Genomic DNA, 21,825 nt, shown 5'->3' with positions numbered 1-21,825 from the left:
ATTGTACACTTTGGATGACTCTATGGTATGTGAATGTATCTCAATAAAATTCCATTAAAAAAGAAATGGTTCTAGATTTTGTCAAATGCCTTTCTGCATCAATTGAGATGATCATGTGTTTTTATTCCCTTCATTGTGTTAATGCGGTGCATGACTTTAATTGATTTCCTTATGTGGAACCAACCTTGCATACTATGGATAAATCCCAGTTAATCATGGTGTATACTGCTTTTAATATGCTATTGAATTTTTTTTTTGAATTTGGTTGAGGATTTTTGCATTTATATTTGTAAGGGATATTCATCTGCAGTTTACTTTTATTGTGGTATCTTTATCTGGCTTTGGGAAGAAGGCTATGTTGGCTTCATAGAATGAATTAGGGAGTGTTAAATCCTCTTCATTTTTTGTAAGTTTGAGCAGTATTGACATTAAATCTCCTTGGAATGTTTGGTAGATACCCCTGTGTAGTCATCTGGTGCTGAGCATTTTTTTGTGGCAAGGTTTTCTTTTATTACTGATACAATCTCTCTACCAGTAAATGGTTTGTTGAGATCATCTATTTCTTTTTGAGTCAATGTATGTAGGTTTTGTTTCTAAGAATTTGTCCATTTCATCTATGTTATCTAGTTTATTGTACAAATATTCACATTATTCTTTTATTGTCTTTTTATTTCAGTGAGATCTGAAGTAATGTTCCCTTTTACATTTCTGATTTTCATTTCTTGTATCCTCTCTTTTGTTCTTTGTCAGACAGGCTAAAGTTTGACATTATATTGATCTTTTCAAAGAACCAACTTTTGGTTTTGTTGAGTCTCTATATTGTTTTCTACTCTCTATGTCATCTATCTCTGCTCTAATCTTCATTATTTCCTTCCTTCTGCTCACTGTGGCTTTAGTTTGCCTTTATTTTTTGAATTCTTCCAGTTTTTATGTTAGGTCTCTCTTTTGAAGTCTTTTTTCTTTATTACTGAATGCATTTAGAGCCATGTTTTCCCTCTCAGCACTGCCTTTGAAACATCTCATAGGTTTTGGTATGATGTATTTTCACTTTTGTTTGCCTCAAGATATTTCCTGATTTTGTTTGTGATTTCCTCTTTAATCTATTGGCTGCTTAAGTGTATATTGCTTTCTTTCCACATATTTGTGAGTTTTCCATTGCTCCCTCTGTTATGGATTTCTAGTTTCATTCCATTTTGTTTGAAGTGTATATATTGTATGGCATCAATATTTTTGAAATTATTGAGACTTATTGTATGATCTTTCATTTGGTCTTTCCTGGATAATGATTCATGTGCACTACAGAAGAAATTGCATTCTGTTTTCATTGGGTGAAGTGTTATATATATGTCCATTAAATCTAGTTTGTTTAGAATGTCATTCAAGACTTGTATTTCCTTGTTGATCTTCTGTGTAGATGTTCTATTCATTATTCAAAGTGGTGTATTAAAGTCTACTATTAATGTAGAATCATGAATTTCAGTTCTCCCAGTATTTGCTTCATATATTTTGTGGCTCTGTCAATAGGTGCATATGTATTTATAACTGTTACTTCTTGAACTTTCCCCTTTTTCAGTATGTAATGACCATCTTTTTCCATAACAGTTTTTTACTTAAAGTCTATTTTTTATATTAGTATAGTTACTCAAGCTCTCTTTTGGTTCCTACTTGCATGGAATATTTCAATCCTTTCACTTACAAACTACTTGAATTTGAATTTAAGATGAGACTCTTGGAGACAGCATATAGTTGGTTCCTGTGTTTTAATTTATACTGCCCATCTCTCCCTTTTGACTGGAGTCTTTAACCCACTTACATTAAAAGTCACTACTGATGATGCAGTATTTTCTTCTGCCACTTTGTTACTTAGCCTTTGTATGTCTTAAACCTTTTTTGCCCCTCAATGATTCTGTAAATGCCTACTCTTAATTTTATTTGATTTTTGTTTTGAACAATGCTGAGTGCCTTCTCTCTTCTACCTGGATATATTTTTCATCTATTTTCCTTGTTGTCACTATAGGGTTAAGATTTAACATTCTAAATATATAGCAATCATATTTGGTTTAAACCAATTAACCTCAATAGCATTCACATATACTTTTCCTATACCACTCTGTTCCCCTACCTTTGTTTTTGTGTGTGTTGCCACTTATATCCTTGTTTATTGTATGTCCAAAACCATAGATTTTTCATTATTTTTTATGCATTTGCATTTAAGCACCTGTAAGAGGTAAGAGGTGGAGGTACATACCAAACAATGCACTAAAAAATTACTGGGATTTGTAATTACCCAAATGGTTACCTTTACCACAGGTCTTTATTTCTTTATGCAACTTTGAATCCCTGCCTAATGTTCTTTCCTTTCAGGCTGAAGAACTCCTATTATTATTGTTTGTATGGCAGATGCAGTGTTGATGAACTTCCTCACCTTTTTTTTTTTTTTTTTAATCTGAGAATGTTTTAATGTCTCCCTCATTTCTGAAAGTAAGTCTTGCCAGATATAAAATTCTTGTTTGTGGTTGTTTTCTTTCTGTACTTTAAGCATTTCAAGCCACAGCCTTCTTGCCTCCATGGTTTCTGATGGGAAATTAACACTATCTTATTGGGATTCCCTTGTACATAGTGAGTTGCTTATCTCTTGCAACTTTCAGAACTTTCTTTCTCCTTTGATTTCTATTAAGTGTGATCAATACAATATATGATGAGGTGTATTTTTCTTCATGTTTATCCTCTTTTGTGTTCTCTGGTCTTCTGGATTTGTATATTCATGTCTTCTTCTAATTGGGAAGGTTTCTGTCATTATTTCTTTGAATATTCCTTCTGATCCTTTCTCTCATCTCCTTCTGGGACTCCAAAAAATGTATGTTTGATGGTGTCCCAGTGGTGTCTTAGACTATTATAAGTGATAATTTTTACAATTCTTTTTCCTTTTTTCTTCTCAGTCAGACTCATTTAAAGTGTCTTGTCTTCAAGGTCACTGATTGTTTCTTCTGTCAGCTCTAGTGTGCTCTTGAAACCCTCCTGGGCATTTTTCATTGCAATTATTGTGGTCTTCAATTCCAGTAGTTCTGTTTGGTTTCCTTTTAAAATTTCTATCACTTTACTAAGATTCTCATATTGCTCATTCATTGTTTCCCTGATACCCTTTAGTTCCTTCTCTATATTTTTCATCTTCTCCTTGAACATCTCAATATAATATTTTAAAAGTCTTAGTGCAGTATGTCCACAATCTGGTCTTCTTTTTTATTGTTTTCTGGATTTTTATCCTCTTCCTTTGGATGAGCCATCTTTTCCTGCTTCTTTGTCTTGTACTTTTTTGTTTTATACTGTACATTTTGATATTTTAAAATGTTAACTCTGAGATTTATTCCCTGAGATGTCTGTTTCTTGGTTTTGTACACAGTTGGTGATAAGACAGAGATTCTCTTGAGCTTCAAGTTTCCTATCAAGAAGGTCTGCTAAAAATGAATGCAGTGTTTTGTGCTTTCCCAGTCGTTCTGACCCTGTGTCTTGTCCTGGGGTTTTTTTGTTATTTGCTTTGTAGTCTCCTGTTTCCAGGAGTTTGGTTGTCCCCTCTGTTTCCCTGGAGACAAATATCTCTCTCCAAGGTATTTGAAGCTGGAAGTTATTTGTCCCAGATTGTCTGCTCTTATAGTTTCTTCCTCTACATTTGTTGTTTCAAGCTGCTTTTGCCTGGAGGGCAAATTCTGGGAGGAGTCTACCTCAGAGAGGACTTTCCCAAGTCAGACTCTCCCAGCCATAACAGGACCAGGGAATTACAAATGGGCACAGACCAGCTCCAAAGTTCCCTGAGGAGAGGATCAGTAAGGATCCCAAAAGATTCTCCAATGGCTTTCCAAAGCTGAGCTTCCTTGGCCTGCACAGCAAATGCAGCCCTTTATTTGAACATCCCATGAAGCAATGAGGAAGTGTAGTGCCCATAGTGTCCTCTGCCACAGGCTTTTTCAAGGCAGGTTCAATTAATGGCCACTCTCAGAGCTGGGCCCCCACCTATCTGAAGTCACTAATCAAAAGCCATGATCAGTGATTGACCGAGCTCACTCCTGGTCCTCAGGAAGAGGACTTTTATGCCCATTTCTGTCACCAGCAATCTAACCATGAGCTAGAACCCATGGTGCCCTGCCAGGAGAGTGGATTATGGGAGCTGGTAGCCACTGTGTGAAGAGAGCAATTTACTGTGCTTTACCATGATTTACCAGCCTCTTACTCCTACTCTTCCCTGGATGTTATACAGCATTCTTCTGGCCTCCAGAGCTTCAAATTAGCTGTTTCAGACAGTTACTATATTTTTATAGTTTTTCTGGTGGAAGGACTGTGTCCTGGAACTCCCTATTCTGTCGTCTTCCTACAGTTCTTTCCATTGCAAGTGTATTTTTAGCCAAACACTTGACTAAATAACACAGCCTATTATAGAAAGTCAAATTTTGTTATGAAAAATAAGTCCTTACATTTTATGTTCATCTAAAATATTTCCGCTATTCAAATTGCCTTCTTGTACTTTTCTCATGTTATACATAAAACTTTGCTGTTGAGAACTAATTGAAAAACACCTGATTATCTATTCAAGGCTTCACATTTCTTTTTATAATAGATACAGTTATCCCAACTAGTTGTTTTCCAATAATATAGAGAAATATATATGAATAAATAAAAGACTAACAGCAGACTCCAGAATAATGGAGCATGCTCTGTGGCAAAGTTCTGAGTTAGAATGCACAAAGCAAAGACTGCAGCTTCCAACAAAAAACTACTTTCTCTTCCTCCAGTTTCTCAAAGTTACAACTAATTTCAACATAATAAACTAAAGTCTTCACTGTGCCCCATGAAGACCTCACAGTTTCCTTCCCCTCTTCCTCTATTTACCATGTTCCCTCTGCATTTTTCTCCATTTTATATTTACTTGTCTCATGATTCATATCATCTTTTATCTTGTATTAGATGCATTAAAACTAGAATTATGTATATATTCTTATTTTATGCCCCAAGTAATCTTCCTTGAGGAAAGGGTCTGTGTTTCATGCATCTTATTTTTCCTATTCGGTCTTTTACATAGCCAAGCATGCAATAGAATTCATAAGTATAATCATGTGAAAATGTTCAAACACATTTATGATACAAGTGATAATGTCTTATAAAACAAAATGGTATATTGTGTGTCTTAGAATTATCAGGTAATGTATTGTCTCACATAATATCCCCAAACTTTTTTGGGGCTTGAAGATCCAGCTCTCTCATTTTTCAAATGTGGAACCTCATAAAAGGATATGCTGCTGTCTCAGGGTCATAAATCTATTTGGTAAGATTATGAGGTAGAAGCCTGAGATACTGACATTGAATTATGTGCACTAAAATCAGCCTGCACTGTGTCTCTTAGGAATCAAAATAGATCTTGTGTGACCATTCCTTCTTCCACAAAAGGCTATGTTAAATTATATTCAGGTACCACTTACCTTATCCATTTTTTTCAGTTCTTTGACAATGTCAGAATTGGTGCAAGAAAATGCTTTAGTAGCAAACTTTATAATATTGATATTCACTGTTGCTAAAAGCTAAAGACTGGAGTATCTATGACTGGGGAAATTAATCAAAAGTTAATGGATAATGTGCTGAAAAGAGATTTATATCTTAATCCATGGATTAACATGCATCCAGATTTTCTAGGTGATTGGAAACAAATCTAAAATGTACAAGATCTATTTTTTTTTAATTATGTCACACTGTAGATTAAAAAAAGGATGACTTTGGAACTGAAGTGTAGTAAACAGATATATTTATTGCAGGTTTTTCTGCTTTGATAACCTTGCATAAAATGAATGGGGTGTCACAAAATGTATTGCCTTTTGGAGTGGAGTTTAACCAAATTCTCCAAGTTTTTGTAGGCATTTTTAAATGTTTACTATGTAGAATTCTCTGTAACAAATAGTCCCAAAAGATAAATCAGAATATAAACACAATGTAATCTCCTTTGGATTACTCCTTCTACTTAAGTAGGATTATATAAATTGTCCCCAAACACTTGTATGTACGTGACATAGCCTCAAAAACATATAAGCAAAAAATCTAAAAATGTGAGAGCAACAGAACTGTGGGTATTTATCTAAAGCAATAAGCATCAAGAACAAAAACTCATGAATTTCTTTATTTGTGATGGTTTCTAAAATCTAACTTCCTAATTTGAAGGGCAAATTACACAAAAGAGAAAAATAAACAGCTTAGCTACACATTTAAAGCCTTTTTAAACCAGGTATAGTCATTATGCTAAAATTCAGCCATCTAAATACAACCTCATTTCCCACCTAAAAGAAAAGAGAATACGATGTATTTCATTTTAAATGGGACATAGATATAAAATATAGGCATGAATTAAAAGATAACCTTAAAGTTTTAATTTCACACTTTGAATATAAAAAAGCAATAATTCCAAAATCATGAAAACATGATGAAATAACCACAGCAAAAAAAAGGACATTTAAGTTATTTCATTCTTTCTTACATTATGTAGTGCAAATGGATGTGCTTATAACTTCAGTCTTCAGATGACATATTTCATCAGATCATTACTCATTTAAAATAGTACAAAATTTTTACAAAGAGCATTTAGATTACATTTCATAGTTGTTTATAAAACAGTACATGAAGGAATGACCTATATAAGGAAATAAGAGCCTTGTCAAAAAAGATAGTAAGTTAGGAATATACCACAATGTTAAAACCCTTAAATATCTCCGTAGAAAAATCAATAAAGATAACTTAATCTTTCTGGAAAAAAGCATTAAGCATTAGAAATTTAAAGTGTGAACTTTATCTATTAATTCAAAATGGAATATATTTAAAGCCTGCATTGCATATACTCACCCTTTATTTTGTGGAAAACAACAAAAATAAAGCACTTTTTGAATATATGTACTTCAAAATCAGAAATTGGTTTTTCTTTTCCCTCTATTGGCAACTTTTGATGCATTTTTAGATTTTGGTTCCCAGAGGGCATTTTTGTTTACAAATCTTGAAGCTGTACCTCTGTCCAGCTTGTCAGCCTTTTTCTTTCTGTTATTTCTTAGACTCTGTTCATGTATACTCTGATCCTTTCCAATTCCTGTTTTACTGGATGTTCCTTAGGATTAACTCCTTGAGTTGCCAAATAAACCCAAAACATTGAATTTAATATGTACACAGAAACTAATTCCAGTTTTGTTGTTCAAGTGAGTCCAACTTCTGCAAAAACTCATTTCTAGAAATAGACATCGTGGTCTTGAGCATCACACACACAGCACCATTGGAATTATTGAATGCTGATAAATACCCATGTGTTTGCACTGGATAATCTTCATTAATTTCATCTCCTGCCATTATGATCAACTAACTTGCCTAGGACTCTAGGCCCCTGAAAAGGGGTTGGATACAAATTATACAATTTTGACTATAGGAAATAGGTTGATATACAGTACAAGAGCCCAAAGCTCACCCAAGCTCACATTGAGCTCACCAAAGCCCAATATGCTAATGCACTGAGAACCCATTGAAATGATATGCTATTCAGAATGGAACCAATATGTATTGTTGCTAAATATGTCTTCATAGTTTAATTTTTATAATTTGATCAATCTTTCACATTACAATGCCTAATTAGGTTTCAGTTGAGGGGTGACAGGAGAGCATGAATATAGGTGGCAAAGCCATTAAAAGAATATGAATGTTAGATAAATTGTTAAATAATTAAGCTATGGAAGCTGACTTTTTGAGAGATCTCAGAGTGACATATACACATTAATTATATATAATATTATATATGTATATATATATTTCATGCTTACTCTTTAGGCTTTTGCTATTTCAAAAATTATGCGCAAAGATTTTGGTTTCCCTTGGCACCTTATTCATAAAACTCTGGTTAGGTCAGTGTTTTTCAGAAAGGAAAACATTTGGACAACTTCACTTATCGTTGTATCACAATTCAGACAGTTGTTAGAAACTAAATTCTCTTTAGAAATATGACTAGAGTGGCTCAAAATCTCCAACCACTCCAGAAATTACTAACCCCAGTGTGTAGATCATGTATTATTCTTTAATATCCAAACTAGAATGTTTACTACCTCAAGCAAGGCAACAAAGGATTATACTTTTATAAATGATTTTAACCACACATACAAACTTCATTAGAATAAATTTATGCATTTCTTAACTATAGAATCCAAAATATGATTCTGTAAAATTTGGCTGTATGCAGCTTTTCATGTTCAGTAAAAGAAAGATTTGATTACTTTATTCCCCCTGTAATGGTAGTTAGTTTATCTCCTTAAAGTAGCTTAATCAGAAACTCTCAGTGTGATAGCTCATATAATTTTCCTGAGTGCCCCCCCAAAAAAGATCTGGGTGACTCAGAGTGGCTTGTTTCTGGGTTCTGACATTACCCTGGCAACATGGTGACCATGTTTTCAAGCTGCTGTGCTCTTTAGTGAAAAAGTTTCAATATAGCGTTCTATTGTTGCTAACTTAAAAAACTAAACTAATTATGAAGATTTTTAATAGGCATATAATACACTCTTTAGTAAGATGAATGCAGAATGATCAATGGAATTTGGCTAACTGTAAAGGAGGTGAGTGGAATGATATGAGAGGCTGGGAAAATAAGTTGTGTAAATTTGGGATTGAACTTGGGATATACTTGAAAGAGGGAGGAGACTGACCTTTACAAACAACATTTTTAAAATAAATTTTGCCCTGTATGTGCTTGATTTTGCATAAGAGGACACATTTGAAGTAAAGCAAAACCTAATCAATGATGTTTAAAATACCCTCAATTTTAGAAAGTGAATGTTTTCTCATGGCTTTTAAAATCTTCATATTTTTAATGGGATATCTTAAACATACATAGAAGTAGTGAGAATAATCTAATAAACTTCCAAATATACATCACATTGCTTCAACAATTCAAAGTCATGGTAAAACTTGTTTTATCTCCCACCCATTTCCTTCCATCACATATTATTTTGATGCATATTCCAGGCATTATATCTTTATATGTATGTTATATCCTTACATATACCATTATTAACCTCTAAAGATAAAGCTATTTTTAAAAATAAAAAGAAGATGCCTAGCCTAACCAATGATTTTTAACAATGACTTTTAATGTAATCAAACATTTGGTCAGTCTACAAATTTCCGGATGTATCACTAATGTCATAAACTTGTTTTTTTTTTAGAATTTGTTTGAATTCATGTACAAATAAAGCTCACATAATGTAACTGAAGAATATGTCTCTAAAGAGTCTTTCAAAAATTAAATATTTTGAGGCAATTTTGACTTTGGCTTCACTTGCACTTGAAAAAAATAGTACAAAGAGAGTCTGTGTACATTTTACACAGTTTTCACCATTAGTAGTGTCTCACAAAACTGTAGCAAATATAACATCCAGAATAGTGATATTGATGCATTGAAGATAAGATACTGAACATTTCCATCACCCTCAAGTTGCACTTCTATATTCACACATACTTCCCTTCCACACCCACAACTACACCCGCATTTTATCCTTGGCAAGCACTAATATGTTCACCATTTCTATAATTTTGTCATTTCATGAATATTAAAGAAATAGAAAATAATAGAATAAGTTTTGGGGTTTGGCTTTTTTTCACTCAGTATAATTCTTCAGAGATTTATACAAGTTATGGAGTGTATTAAGAGTTCATTCATTTTCATTGCTCAGTATTATTTCATGGTATGGATGTAAAAGAGTTTGTTTATTCATTCACCTGTTGAAGGACATCTACATTATTTCCAGTTAACTGTTGTGAATAAAACTGCTGTAAACTTTTTCATGAGATTTTTGTGTGAATGTAAGTTTCCATTCCTCTGGGTAAAAATGCCCAAGAGTGTAATTGCTGGATCATGTGGTAGCTGTATATTTAGTTTTTTTAGAAAAACTGCTAAGCTGTTTGCCCAGAGTAGCTGTATCATTTTACATTTCAATCAGCAATGTATGACAGATTCAGTTTCTGCAAATCCTAGTCAGTATTTGGTTTTGTCACTATTTTATACTTTAGCCATTCTGATAGGTGTGCTGTGATATCTCATTGTGGACTCAATTTAATTTCATTTATGGCTAGTGAGATTAAGCATATTTTCATGTTATTAATTGCCATATGTATATTCTCTTGGAGAAATTTCTCCTCAATTCTTTCATGTCTTTTCTAACTGTACTGTTTGTTTTCCATTATTGTGTTTCTAATACTTTTATTTCTATTTTCTTATTGTGAAAACATGAATACAGCACAAATTTTCCCATTATAATCTCTTTCAAGTGTACAATTCAATGACATTAATTATAGTCACAATGTGCTACCATCATCACCATCAATTACTTATAATTTCCATCACCCCAAACATAAAGTGTGCACCCATTAAGCATTGATTGCCATTCCCTCTCCCTTCAACCCTCATAACCTGCTAAACTACTTTCTATCTTTGTGAATCTGTACATTCTAATTACTTCATTTAAGTAGAGCCAAACAATATTAGCCTTTTTTGTTTGGTTTATTAGACCCAAGCATGTTCCTGAGGCTCATTCATGTTGCAGCATGCATCAGAACTTCATTCTTTTTATGACTCTAAATGATATTACATTGTATGTATATATCAAATTATCTTTACAAATTCTTCTGTTGATGGACACTTGGGTTGCTTCCACATAATGGCTATTGTGAATAATGGTTCTATGAACTTTAATATAAAAATATCTGTCTGAGCCCACTTTTTTGATATATTCCTAGAAGTGAGGTTGCTTGGTCATATGGTAATTTGATGTACAATTTTTCAAGGAAACATCAAACTGTTTTGCACAATGGGCTGCACCATTTTCCTTTCTCACTAGCCATATAAAAGGGCTCCAATTTCTTCACATTTTTGGCAACATGGGTTTTTTTTTCAAAATTAACAGCCATCCTAGTGAGTGTGACATGGTTTCTCACCACATTTTTGATTTGCATTTCCCTAGTGGTTAATGATGTTGAGTTTCTTTTCATTTCCTTATTGGTCATTTGTACATCTTTGGCAAAATAGCCATAGATGTCCCTCGCTCTTTTTTATTTAATTGGGTTGCTTGCATTTTTCTTGTTGAAATGTAGGAGTGCTTTATATATTCTGAATATTAGACCCTTATCACTTATATGATTTTTATCTCTTTTGCCCAAGGCTATTGATTATCCATTCACTTTCTTGGTAATATTCTTTGATGCACAAAAGTTTTTAATTTTGATGAAATCCAGTTGGTCTACTTTTTCTTTAGTTGCTCATGATTTTATTATCATATCTAAGAATTCATTGATATACCAAGGTCATGAAGATTTTCCCCTAGATTTTATTTTAATAATTTTATGATTTTATATCATATTTAGGATGCTATCTATTTTGAGTTAATTTTAATATATGATATGAGGTACAGGTCCATCTCCATTCTTTCATATATATGGTATCCAGTTCTCCAGCACAAATTGTTTAAGACTCTATTCTTTCCCTATTGAGTGACCATGGCACTCTTGAAAAAAATAAATTGGTCAGGAGGTGAGGGAAGGTGGAGAGGTGTGGAATTTAGTTACTCTTCTAGGAAAAATGGTAAATAACAAGAAACTGTATGAAACAACCTTTCAGAGGTATTCAGTGACTAGTCATGCATTGTACACTAATCTGCAATGGGTGGAACAGCAGAAATCATAGTGAACCCTCTCTTTACAAAAGGTCTCAGATATTTTAAACTGGCCTCTGGACCTAGGCAATGTAGAGCTGAGTTAGGTCTGAAAGACAAAACAATGAACCTGGTGGGGGAGAAAGTCCCTTAAGGGCATAACTTCCCCAAGAAAATAGAGGTGTGGTCCACTGCAAGTGACCACCCTCCTTCAAAGAACTCAGACCCCATGGGCTGGAAAACAGAAACCAACTTTAGTTAGCCATGCCCCTGACAGAGACAACGTCTGTGGAGAATTAAAGGCACCACACTTCTTTGCACTGATGGAGAGCTGTGGGCTGACAAATGCCACCTGCTGGATGGGATAGGAAAAGCACAGATTCAAGAGGCCTCACAGGGGGGTCTCATTCTCAGGGAAACTCCATATACTCCTGAGACATGTGCCTCTCTGCATGGGAAAACTTAGTGGGGTCAACCATATCTGAGGTGAACCTCTCACAAAGAGATTGCATAGAGTCAGGGCAAGAAAAAGAAGAACAAGAGGTGAAAAATTCTAATCAACTAAATAGAAGCTAAGTTAGAGGTCTAGAATAAGTTGAACTGAACACCAAAAGATAGAGAACAATGCCAACACACAAGAAAACCCTAGGTAAAAGAGAGAAAATGAGCTCCAGAATATATTGATTAAGAAAATCAGATGCCTAGAGAGCACAAAATAATGATCCATGCTAGGAAACATGAAAATATAGAGCAGCCAAAGGAAAAAAAAAACTAACAGTTCAACTGAGACACAGAAATTGAAAAAAGAAAACTAATATAAGTTGTTCAAACAAATCTCTTAAACCAAATCAGCAAGCTGAAGGAAAATGTTGCAAAAGAGCTGAAGGATATAAGGAAGAGACTGCATGACCATAAAGAAGAATTCATAAACTTGAAAAAAACAAAGGGTAGAACTTATGGGAATGAAGGGTGTGCCGGTTTGAATGTATTGTGTCCCCCAAATGCCATTATCTTTGTGGTCTTGTGGGACAGACGTTTTGGTGCTGGTTAGATTTGCTTGGAATGTGCCCCACCCAGCTGCGGGTGGTGACTTCGGTGGGATACTCCTATGGAGGTGTGACCCCACCCATTCAGGGTGGGCCTTGATCAGCTGAGCCATATAAAACATGCTGACTCAAAGAGACCAGACGGAGTGCAGCTGTGAGTGATGTTTTGAAGAGAAGCAAGCTTGCTAGAGAGGAACGTCCTGAGAGAAAGCCATTTTGAAACCAGAACTTTGGAGCAGACGCCAGCCATGTGCCTTCCCAGCTAACAGAGGTTTTCCGGACGCTATTTGCCATCCTCCAGTGAAGGTACCCGATTATTGATGTGTTACCTTGGACACTTTATGGCCTTAAGACTGTAACTGTATAGCCAAATAAACCCCCTTTTTATAAAAGCCAATCCATCTCTGGTGTTTTGCATTCCGCAGCATTAGCAAACTAGAACAGATTTTGGTACCAGAGAAGTGGGGTGCTTTTTGCTGCTGTGTTTGCAAATACCAAACATGTTGGAACGGCTTTTCAAATGGATAAGGGGAAGATTCTGGAAGAATTGTGAGGAGCTTGATAGAAAAGGCCAAAACTGCTTTAAAGAGACTGTTTGTGGAAATATGGACTCTAAAGATACTTCTGATGAGGACTTGAACAGAAATGATGAATGTGTTGTAAACTGGAAGAAAGGCGATCCTTGTTTTAAAGTGGCAGAGAATTTGGCAAAATTGAGTCCTGGTGTCAGATGGAAGGAAGAATCTGGAAGCAACAACTTGGAATACTTAGCTGAGGAGATCTCCAGACTACGTGTGGAGGACATATCCTGGCTTCTCCTTGCAGCTTATAGTAAAATGCGAGCAGAGAGAGATAAACTTAGAACTGAACTCTTGGGTTCAAAGAAACCAGAAGTTGATGGCTTGGAAAATTACAGGCTTCCAGGGGGTGGAATCCCAGAAGCTACAGCCCAACGTGAGGATGTAACCAAACATGGAACCCAGCCGCCATTTCAGTACAAGCCAAGATTGGAAAAGGAGTTAAGCAGAAAGGATTTGTGGAAACTCCTATTGTCTGATGGCTTTGACCCCTGCATGCTTCATGCAAAGCCAACAGAATTTTTGCGAGATCCTTATAGACAGAGCCATTGCCGGTCTGGACTGGAGGAGACAGACAAGGAAAAAATTAAAGGAAAAATCTCTTCAAAGACAGAGCCATGGAGGTTGAGGTCTGGAGTCAAGAGGTCTTGGGCTGGGAGAGCGGAGCAGCCCACACGCATGGAAAGGGTGAGTTTGCCCTGGAGGTTGAGGGCGGGCATTCCACCTCGATGCTCTGGAGGAGTTTTGCCACCTCAGGTCCCAAAGAGGTTGGAGCACATTCCCAGGGAATTGGGGAGAGCCTGGCTGCCACCACACTGTTCTGAAGGGGTTGAGCGTGTGCCCCGGAGATGGAAGGGAATCCGGGAGCTGCCCCGAGGTTTGAGGAGGGTGGAGCCGAGAAGGTGGTCTCCCCAATGTGTGGAAGTGTTGGAGCACTCACCCAAGCGTTTGGAGAGGAAAGGGCTGCCGAAAAGGCCCTTAGTAAGGGTTAGACGCCCGCTCTCTCAAGCCCCAAGGATGCAACGTCGTTCTGTAAATGACTCTCAGACTTTGAAATCTAATGGAGTTTGTCCTGCAGGTTTTAAGAACTGTTTTGGTCCTGTTAACCCTGTTTTTCTTACTGTTTCTCCTTATGGCAATGGAAATGTTTATCCTATGAATGTCCCTCCTTTGTATATTGGAAGCATATAACTTGTTCTAAGTCCACAGATCCAAAGCTAAAGGAGAACTGTGCCTTAGGACCCATCACGCCTGTAATTGATTTTGATGGGATCTTGTACTTAACTTTTGTTACTGAAATGGTTTAAGTTTTTGTGATATTGTGATGAAATGAATGTATTTTGTATTTGGAAAGATAATGTCATTTTGGGGTCCAGGGGGTGGAATGTGCCGGTTTGAATGTATTGTGTCCCCCAAATGCCATTATCTTTGTGGTCTTGTGGGACAGACGTTTTGGTGCTGGTTAGATTTGCTTGGAATGTGCCCCACCCAGCTGCGGGTGGTGACTTCGGTGGGATACTCCTATGGAGGTGTGACCCCACCCATTCAGGGTGGGCCTTGATCAGCTGAGCCATATAAAACATGCTGACTCAAAGAGACCAGACGGAGTGCAGCTGTGAGTGATGTTTTGAAGAGAAGCAAGCTTGCTAGAGAGGAACGTCCTGAGAGAAAGCCATTTTGAAACCAGAACTTTGGAGCAGACGCCAGCCATGTGCCTTCCCAGCTAACAGAGGTTTTCCGGACGCTATTTGCCATCCTCCAGTGAAGGTACCCGATTATTGATGTGTTACCTTGGACACTTTATGGCCTTAAGACTGTAACTGTATAGCCAAATAAACCCCCTTTTTATAAAAGCCAATCCATCTCTGGTGTTTTGCATTCCGCAGCATTAGCAAACTAGAACAAAGGGCATAATGGAGGGCATGAAAAAGACAATGGAAAGATGTAACAGTAGATTTGAACAGGCAAAGAAAGGATCAGTGAACTGGAAGACAGGGCATTTGAAATCATATACACAAAAGAACAGGGCAAAGAATGGAAAAATAAAAGCAGGATCCTAGAGAACTGTATGACAACATGAAGCACACAAATATACATGATATTGGTGTCCCAGAAGGAGAAAAGAAGGGAAAAGGGGCAGAAAGAATAATAGAAGAAATAGTCACCAAAATTTTTCCAACTCTTATGAAAGACATAAAATTACAGATTCAAGAAGTAGAGCATACCAAAACAGAATAGATCTGTATAGGCCTACTCCAAGACACTTACTGATCAGACTGCCCAATGTCAAATCAAAGAGAGAATTCTGAAAGCAGCAAGAGAAAAGTGATCCATAACATACAGGGGAAGCTCAATAAGAAATAAGACTGTGTACAGATGTCTCTGCAGAAATTGTGGAGGCCAGAAAGCAGTGGGATGATGTATTTAAGATACTGACAGAAAAACTGCCAACCAAGAATTCCACTTCTGGCAAAATTGTTCTTCAAATTGAGGGAGAGATTAAAATATTTTCAGACAAACAGACACCAAGAGAGTTTGTGAATAAGAGACCAACACTACAAGAAATACTAAAGGGAGTGCTACAGGCTGATAGGAAAATACAGGAGAGACAGGTTTGGAGAAGTGTGTAGAAATGAAGACTGTCAGGAAGTGTAAAAGGAGAGAGAGAGAAAAATAAGATATAACATATAAAACCCAAAAGACAAAATGGTAGAAGAAAGTACTGCCCTTACAGTAATAACACTAAATTTTCATGGATTAACTCCCCAATAAAAAGTCATAGAGTGGCAGAATGGATTAAGAAAACAGGACCCATGTCTATGCTCTCTACAAGAAACTCACTTTAGACACAAGGACAAAAACAGTCTGAATGTGAAAGACTGGAAAAACATTTCATGTAAACAACAACAAGAAAAAAGTGAGTGTAACTATATTAATATCAGACAAATTAGATGTTAAAAATAAAACAATTAAAAGATACAATGAAGGACAAGATATAATAATAGGGTCAACTCATCAATAAAATGTAAAAATCATAAATATTTATTCACCAAGCCAGAGTGTCCCAAAATACATGAGGCAAACACTGCAAACACTGAAAGGAGAAATAGATACCTCTAAATAATAATTGGAGATATAAATACACCACTTTTGTCAATGGATAGAACATCTAGACAGAGGATTAATAAGGAAATGGAGATGTGGAGTTGTACAATAAATGAACCAGACTTGACAGGTATTTATATAATACTACACCCCACCACAGTATGATACACATTTTTCTCAAGCACTCATGGAAAATTCTGTAAGATGGAGCACATGTTGGGTCACAAAGCAAGTCTCAACAAATTAAAAAATAATGATTATATAAAACATTTTCTCGTATCATAATGGAATGAAGTTGGAAATAACAGGCAGAAGGTAATAAAATTCACAAATATATGGAGGCTAAACACACACTCTTAAAAAACCAGTGGGTAAATGAAGAAATTGCAAGAGATGTTTGTAGATACCTTGAGGCAAATGATAATGGAAATACAACACGAATACTTATGCGATGCAGCATAGGCAGTGCTAAGAAGGAAATTTATTGCTCTAAGTCTCTCTATTAAAAGAGCAGAAAGAGCAAATATCAAAGTATCTACCATTCACCTGGAGGAAATAGAGAAAAAACAGAAAGATAACCCCAAGCAAATTAAAGGAAAGAAATAACAAAGATTAGAGCATAAATAAATGAAACTGAGAACCAGAAAACAAAAGAGAGAATTAACAAACCAGAAGTTGGTTCTTTGAGAAAATCAATAAAATGGATGGAACCATAGCTAACCTAACAAAAAACAAAAGAGAGAGCAGATACACAGTCAGAAATGGTAAAGGAGACATAACTACTCATCTTGCAGAATTAAAGGATAGAATGAGAAGCTAATATGAGAAACTATATACTAATAAATTAGACAACTTAGATGAAATAGTCAACTTCCTAGAAAAGCATAAACAACCGACATTGACTCTAGAAGGAATAGACAACATCAACAAATCAATCACAAGGGAAGAGATTGAGTCAGTCATCAAAAATCTCCCCCAAAAAACAAAAGTATAGGACCATATGGCTTCACATATGCATTCTACCAGTCATTCAAGAAAGAATTAGTACCAATTCTGCACAAAACCTTAAAAAAATTGAAGAGGAGGTAGAGATACCTAATTCATTCTATGAAGCCAATATCACACTAATACCAAACTCAAAGATACTACAAAAAAAAAGAAAATTATAGACCAATCTCTTTAATGAATTTAGATGCAAAAATCCTCAACAAAATATGTGCAAATCAAATCCAGCAGTACATTAAAAGAATTATACACCCAGACCAGGTTGGATTTATTCCAGGTATGCAAGGCTGGTTCAAAACAAGAAAATCAATTAATGCAGTGCACCACATCAATGAGTCAACATTCTTCCTTGATGAAAACAATTCAAAGGATAAGAATGGGAGGGAAACTTTTCAATATGATAAAAGCAATATATGAAAAACCCACAGCTAACACAAAACTCAATCAGGAAAGAATGAAAGCTATACCTCTATGGTCAGGCCCAAGAGAGGGATGTCCACCATCACCATTGTTATTCAACATTTTGCTGGAAGTTCTAGCTAGAGCAATTAGGCAAGAAAAAGGAATAAAGCATCCAAATTGGAGAGGAAGAAGTAAAATTTCACTGCTTGCAGATAACATGATTCCATAGTTAGAAAATCCAGAAAAATCTATAGCAAAGCTACTAGAATAATCACTGAAACTGGCAAAGTGGTAGGCCACAAGATCACCATGCAAAAATCTGTAGTGTTCCTATACACAAGTAATGTGAAACAGGAAGAGGAAATAAAAACAAATCCATTTACAATAGCAACCAAAAAATCAAGTATTAAGGAATTAACTTAGCCAAAGCCACAAAAGAGCTATACAAAGAAAACTATAAGAAACTGCTTAAATAAATCAAACATGACCCCCAAATTGGAAAATATACCATGTTCATGGACTGGAAGAGTAAATACAGTTAAGATGTCAATTCTACCTAAACTGATTTATAGACTTAATGCAATACCAAATAAATCCCAACAACTTACTTTGCAGAAATGGAGAAACTAAAAACAAAATTTATTTGGAAGGGCAAGGTGCCCCAAAGTGCCAAAAATATCTTGAGAAAGAGGAATGAAGTGGGAGGTCTCACAGTACCTGATTTTAAAACATATCACAAAGCCACAGTGGTCAAAAGAGCATGGTACTGGCATAAGGATAGATATACCAACCAATGGAATTAAATTTAGTGTACAGAAATAGACCCTCAAATCTATGGACAATTGATCTTTCATAAAGCTGTCAAGCCAAAACAACCAGGACAAAGCATCCTTTTCAACAAATGGTGTTTGGTGAACTGGATATCCATTTCCAAAAGGATGAAAGAAGATCCTATCTCACACCTTAAAAAAAACTAACTCAAAATGGATCAAAGACCTCAACATTAGTGCTAAGACCATAAGGCAATTAGAAGAAAATGTAGGCCAATATTTTAAAGATTTGTGATAAGAGGTGTTTTCCAACACCTTACACCCAGTGAGGAACAAAAGAACAAATAGATAAATGGGATCTCCTCAAAATCAAACACTGTTGTACATAAAAGGACTTTGTTAGAAAAGCAAAAAGGAAGCCTATGCAATGGGAGACAATATTTGGAAGACACATATCATATAAGTGTTTAATATCCCAAATACATAAAGGGATCCTAAAACTCAACAACAGAAAGACAGCCCAATTAAGAAATGGTCAAAAGACATTATCAGACACTTTTCTGAAGAGGAAATACAAATGGCTCAAAAAATGAAAAAAAAATTCAACTTCACTGGGCTACTAGGGAAATGCAAATCAAAACCACAGTGAGATATCATCTCACATCTACCAGAATGGATGTTATTTAAAAAAAATAGAAAATTACAAATGCTGGAGAGGAGTGGAGAAAGAGAAGCACTTATTCACTGTTGGTAGGAATGTAGAATTGTGCAGCTACTCTGGAAGGCAGTGTGGCAGTTCCTCAGGAAGCTAAGTAGAGATTTGCCATATGACCCAGCTAACCCATTACTAGGTGCATATTCAGAGGAACTGAAAGTTAAGACATGAACAGACATTTGTAAACTGAAGTTTTTAGCAGCGTTATTCATGTTTGCCAAGAGATGGAAACAGCCCAAATGTCCATCAGTGGATGAGTGGAAAAACAAACTGTGGTATATATGCATGATGGAATAATATGCAGCTGTTAGACAGAACAAAGTCACAGAACATATGAAAACATGGATGAACCTTGAGAACATTATGTTGAGAGAAGTTAGCCAGAAACAAAAGGACAATTACTAAATGGTCTCACTAATATGAACTAATATCAATGAGCAAACTTTTAGAGCTAAAAGCTGATAACACAAGTTATCAGGAGATAGAAAGAGGGTATAGATCAGGCATTTGATGCTGAAAGAGGACAGAATGTTCTACAGGATTGATTGTATATATTGAGAAATAGATATCATAAACTTTGTGATGGTAGAACAATATTGTAAGTACACTGAACAAAGATGTCTGTGAGTAAAGCTGAAAGAGGTGGACTAGGGGCATGTAAGACAGCAGAGGTAAAGATAGAAGATAAAGCCTGGGACTATATAACTTAGCAAGAGCTAGAGTGGCAGTTCCTCAGGAAGCCAAGTAGAGATTTGCCATATAACCCAGCTAACCCATTACCAGGTGCATATTCAGAGGAACTGAAAGTTAAGACATGAACTTTCTTATGTCTTATGATTGTGACTAAATATACAAATATAAAAATGTTTTTACATTGGTGAGAACAAATGAATACCCGCCATGCAAAGTGTTGAAAAAGGGATGCTATTGGGGAAATAATATAATGAAAGCAAACTGGAGTCTATGGTCAATAATAACATTGTAATATGCTTTCCTTAAATGTAACAAAGGTAGTATACCAAACTAAATATGTATGGGGGGCTATAAGGGAGGGATGTGGGATTCTTGGTAGTGGTGTTGTTTTCTGACTTTACGATGACATTTTATTGTATGGTATTTTATTTTCTTTTTATTTTCTGTTTTTATTATTCTTTAAAAATTCTCTTTTGTAGTAATGAATATCTTCAAGTCCTGACTGGGATGATGAATGCACAACTATATATGATACCTTGAACTATTGACTGTACACTATAGATGATTGTATCAATCACTGTGCTTGATTGTATGAATATTATAGGTGAAAATTGTGGGAAAAATATAAATAAGGCTAAAAGTGCTGGAGAAAACATGGAGATAGGGATGCACCTATTTATTGTTGGTGTAGAGGTAGAATGGTGCAGCCTAGTTGGAGGACAGTGTGGTGGTTCCACAAGAAACTATGTATGTGGGTGCCATAAGGTCCTGCAAACTCATTATGGGGTATATACTTGAAAGATCTGAGAGCAGAGACATGAATGGCATTTGCACACTGGTGTTTATGGAGGCAGTATTCATGATTTGCAATGGGTGGAGGTGGCCTAAGGGTACAGTGACTGATGAACCGAATAGAGATATGTGACACATGCATATAATAGAATTCTGAGCGACTTCAAGAAGGACTGAAGCTGTGAGACACATGAGTTGAATGGATCCTGTAGACAGCATTTATAGTGATGTATGCCAGAAATGCCTCACCAATATGGACTTACTGCAATGTGTAAACTCAGAATTGAATCTTAGAGCACAGCTTGTCAGGGTAATGCTTATTATAATGGTCCCTAGGTTGTAAGATCTTACAGTAGTCACATCTTTTCCTAAATTGTATTGGCTATCTCCAAATTCTGAGTTACTGATCATTTTGTGTAAACCTGATTGATCCCTGGAACTTTGGGTATTGGTGTGATACCTGGAACTAAGAGCTAGAGTGTGGCAGATGTGAATGTCAGTATTAGTGCATACAGCAGCTGTTAAAAATGCTGAAAAGGAGTCCAGACTTCAACTGGATATGAATGAAGCAGATCTGGTTAGGACTAAGGCAAATCAGGCCAAAGGGTAAAGGATGATACTGATACTGACTGTGTTTTAAAACTTCAACTTCTGTGTGAGACCACGGGAAGAGATATTTATTTGGTGCAGGATATATATCTTCTACAGCACACTAAATAATTTAATTGTATGTTCAGTTTATTCAAACAGCATAATTACATGGAACTTGGAATAGGAAGTGAAATCTGGTAGGTTTGAACAGGTTAGTGTGAAATCCCCATACATTCCAAAGTAATTTGGGCAGAGGATAAAAATATATTCCCAGGGCCCCCCTCAAGGGCTGGGGGAAATGCAAAAAATCTTGGATGACCCCACCTAGGTTATTACTGATATTCTCACAAACATTGAGGACTGACAATTTGGTATGCTGAGCCTCTATTTTGGGGCTTGCCCTTATGAAGTTTGTTACTGCAAAGG

The 21,825-nt window shown here is 35.8% G+C and overlaps 1 pseudogene; it reads right to left on the bottom strand.

Annotated features, from left to right (window-relative positions):
• Window positions 1–6,941: 6,941 nt before the first annotated feature.
• LOC119522360 lies at window positions 6,942–7,365 on the bottom strand (annotated as a pseudogene).
• Window positions 7,366–21,825: the final 14,460 nt, after the last annotated feature.

Source organism: Choloepus didactylus, chromosome X, assembly GCF_015220235.1.
Source record: "Choloepus didactylus isolate mChoDid1 chromosome X, mChoDid1.pri, whole genome shotgun sequence".
Classification (NCBI taxonomy): domain Eukaryota; kingdom Metazoa; phylum Chordata; class Mammalia; order Pilosa; family Megalonychidae; genus Choloepus; species Choloepus didactylus.
Note: the sequence above shows the minus strand (reverse complement) of the source record. Positions and strands in the feature narration are given on the sequence as shown.